The 4,137-nt window shown below is 37.0% G+C and overlaps 1 protein-coding gene across 1 annotated transcript in view; it reads left to right on the forward strand.

The window, feature by feature from the left end:
- LOC102845097 (ankyrin repeat domain-containing protein 13C-like) overlaps positions 1-4,137 on the forward strand; it is a 99,811-nt gene that overhangs the window by 72,084 nt on the left and 23,590 nt on the right. The gene's annotated exons all lie outside the window — the stretch shown is intronic.

The following is a 4,137-nucleotide window of genomic DNA, read 5'->3' on the forward strand; positions in this document are numbered from 1 at the left end:
TCAGCATAATGTTTTCCCGAGTCAACCATTTTGAATAATATTGCATGAGTTCCTTGTTTTTCAATGCAGCATAGTATTCCATTGTGTGAATATACCACGGCTTCTCTATCCATTCTTTTGTTGATGGGCACTTAGGTTGTTTCCAACTACTTGCTATTGTGAACAAAGCCATGATAAACATGGGTGTGCATATATCTGCTTGGATGTCTGTATGGTCTCTTTGGGGTATATTTCCAGTAGTGGAATTGCTGGGTCAAATGGTATCTCTATTTGCAACTTTTTGAGAAAGTGCCATACCGCTTTCCACAGGGGCTGTACCATTTTACACTCCCACCAACAGTGAATAAGGGTTCCAGTTTCTCCACAACCTCGCCAGCATTTGTTGCTTGACATGACAACTTTTTCTTATCATCCAACAAGCAAAACTTTAACTCTGTCTCCAAGGTTCCTCTGATTTATTGCAAAGTAGTGTCCTAGTCTTTTCACCATCTGCCACCATCATAGTGTCTTCATTGTGTCTTCCTACCATCTTTCACAGTGTGAAAAGCTCTTTTTCTCTTACAGTGGTCCCACAGTTGTTGATGCTTTGCAAGAGCATGCATCTGCAGTTAAGGTGTTTGGAGACCATATCCCACAATGGAGGCTACCACAGTGGCTAGAAAAGCCAATTTTCAAGGGTTCTAACCTCCCAGCTCTCAATTTCCAAGCAGGGAATCCTTCCTTAAATATTGACCCTCTTCATAATATCCTCAAAGTGTATGAGATTGAATTTCAGCTTCCTGGCCTCCAGGAGCACCTTGATTTAACTTTCTCCAGGACAGACGTATTTGTTCTTTTGGTAGTGAGTGGGATATTCAGTATTCTTTTCCACCATCACAACTCAAAGGAATCAGTTCTTCTGTTACTCGTAGTCAATGTCCAGCTTTCCAATGTATACCAAGCAATTGAGAAGACAATGGCTTAGAGAAGGTACTGTTAGTGTTTAAATATCATCACTCATTAGTACTCTAAGAAGTTCATTGCAACAAATTTCACTGGTGCAACTTGTTCTTTGATATCTTGATTGCTGGTAGTAGGTGTGTTAATGGTGGATCCCAGTAAGATGAAATTGTTGATAACTTAAATCTTTCTTCCGTCAGTCATGATGTTGCCTATTGGCTGATCCTGAGGATTTCTGGGGAGGGCTTTTTTTTTATGTTGTTGAAGGCTGTAGTCCTTGATCTTCTGCAACAAGTATTTAAAGTCCTTTTTACTTTCAGTGAGGCTGGTTATGTCATCTACATGATGCACATTGTTGATTTGTCTTCCTACAATTCTTATGGCTCATTCTTCTCTGCAGCAAAAGTATGGACAGTCTTCTCCCATCCAATTTACTGCCTCTGAAAACCTGCTGGAGGAAAAGCTATGGGTTGGTCAGACTTGCCAGCACATAACAACTACCAACTTTTCAATAGGAAATTGATTGAACATGCAATCAGTATTCATTAATAATAGTTGTTGAATGGAATGCAGAAGTTAGAAACAAGAAAGAAGAAATGGTAGTTGGAAATTAAAAACTTGTTAACAGAAATGGGCAAGAGATTGAATTTTGTGAAGTGAGTGATTTATTCTTTTTTAAAACATGATAGCAACTATATATGTAGGACTTAACTAATGCACAACACGGTAATCAGATTGATTGGAATTCTTTTGTTGTTATTAAGTTGACTACAACTCATAGTGACTCTAAGAACAAGAGCTCTGAACCTTGCCCTATCCTTAGCCAATGTCATGGTCTCTGACAAAGCTGACTCCTTTGCCACAATCACTGTGTCGGTACATCCCATCCCTGAGCTACCTCTCCTGCACTTACCTTCTCCTCTTCCATGCATGATGTCCTTCTCTCAGGACTTATTTTCTCTGATAATATGTGCAGAATATGTGAGATGGAGCTTCAAAATCCTTACCTCCAAGGAGCAACCTGATTCCACCCTCTCTAGAACAGACCTGTTTGTTCTCTTGGAAGTCCATGGTGTTGGTTGTTAGGTGCTATTGAGCTGAGTACAACTCACAGTGACCCTCAGATGGACAAATCTGAATTCTGTTTTATTGTATACCATCTTTACCATCTCTGATACAGTTGCACTTGTTGCTACAGTCACCATGTCAGTCCATCCTGTTGGGGTCTTCTCTCTTTCATTCACCATCTACCTGTCCAAGCATGATATCCCTTTTCAGGGAATACCCTTTCTTAGCAGTGTATCCAAAGTGTGAGAGAGGAAGTTTGCCATCTTTGCCTCCAAGAAACACTCCAGCTGTACCTTTTCCATGACATACTTGTGTGTTGTTTTGGCAGTCCATGGGTTATTGATGAATATTCCTCCTATCTTGATGCCACATTCTTTTCCATAGAGTCTGGGTTCATAAGTTATTTGCTAAGTATACAGTTTTAATAGGTATGGAGAAAGGATACATCCTTGATGCACGCTTTTCTGGATTTTAAACCACACAGTGTTTCCTGTTCTATTTGGGAGATATTTTCTTGTTCCAGGTATAGATTTTGTGTGAGCTCAACTAAGTGTTCTGGGATTTCCAATCTTCTCAAAACGGAAATGAAATTCTATTTATAAAACAGTCATCTAAGATCTATACTTTTGGAAAAAATTGTATAAAATTAATTTATCCAGAGGTACCCTTTTGTATCATGATTTACTGATTGACTCATTCTCTAAATTCATAATAAACTCAAATAGATTTATGCAATAACAATAGTACAAATAATTTCTACTTGGATAATTATTTCTGAAAAATACAAATCTGTAACTCTAGTAAGAATTTCTATCTACCATTGATTTCAAGCACACAAAGCAAGTCCATATAAAATGGACTTGTCATTAATATCTGTAAACTGTAGCTTTAAAGGAATATTTCAAATATTTTAATTGAAGACAGGATTTTTTTTCATATCCTATAGTGATACTATAGATGACCTTCTAGAATCTTCTTCTTTAAGAAGCATCTTCCAATAATTTTTATTGCACAGATTATGATGAAGATTGTCCACAATATATTTGAAACTTGCTTTTGATTTTCTAACACATTCGTGTCTGCATCAAAGTAGAAGGGTTGGATCTACAATCAACATGCTCAGTACCAGCAGTCAGGAAATCAGGAGATATATTACACTGGGCAAGTGTGTTGTCAAGGATCTCTCCAAAATACTATAGAGCAGTGATATCAATTTGAAGATTACCATACACCAGATTCAGGACATGATCTTTCAGATCATTTGATATGCGTCTGTGACTGATTTTATTCCTTTGTTCTGCTTCAGCAGCTGTTTCTTGGTTCATCCACAGGTTCTTCATGAGCATAATTACATGTTTTATAAACTCCCATTATGTATGAGCACCATAAAGAGGATTCTTTTTTTGGGATGTTCACCATAAAACTAAAAATAAAAATAAAAAATCCAGTTCATCAGCAGATGAAAGATGAGGGTGTAGTCTCCTCACTGTAAGGTGTAGGGACTCTGCTAATTCTAAGAGAGAGCCTCTTTAATGGTTCTAATCGGTCGGTTGCTCCACTGGAGAAAAATGGGCAATCTTCTTCTTAGTAATTTAAGTTCTGGAATCCATAAAAAGTCTGTTACATCTAGTTGTTGTTGTTAAGTTGCTAAGTACTTGAGAGTCATAGAGGACCTAAGAAAGAAAGTCTTGAAAACAGAACTTTCATCTTTTCTCGGAGTTCATAGAGTTTCTGGAGGCAAGCTATTTTTGGAAGTGGATGCCACTCCTGCTTCCAAAACTGTTTTACTTGGGAGATCCATTGTTGCAGTCTGAGGGTAAAGTATTTTTATAAATATTAATAATGAGACAGAACACCAAGAATGTAAGAGAAGAACAAAGGTAAACAGTTGAACAGTTCTCGAACACCTGAAGCATACTTGTATTCTATCCTTTAATGCTTTTTGGATCATTCAAAATTTCCCATGGTACCTTTTAGTATTGAACCTTGGAGGCTTGAATTTGTTTTTCATTTCTTTCTGCTTGAGAAATGTCAAGCAACTAGTTCTTAATTTTTTATTTTCTTTTTTTTCTATAATTATATTTTATTAATTTTCATAAACATTTACAGAGATTTTGGGTTTCCATTCAT

This window comes from Elephantulus edwardii, unplaced genomic scaffold (genome assembly GCF_000299155.1).
Source record: "Elephantulus edwardii isolate Elephantulus edwardi_28Jun2011 unplaced genomic scaffold, EleEdw1.0 scaffold00190, whole genome shotgun sequence".
Classification (NCBI taxonomy): Eukaryota; Metazoa; Chordata; class Mammalia; order Macroscelidea; family Macroscelididae; genus Elephantulus; species Elephantulus edwardii.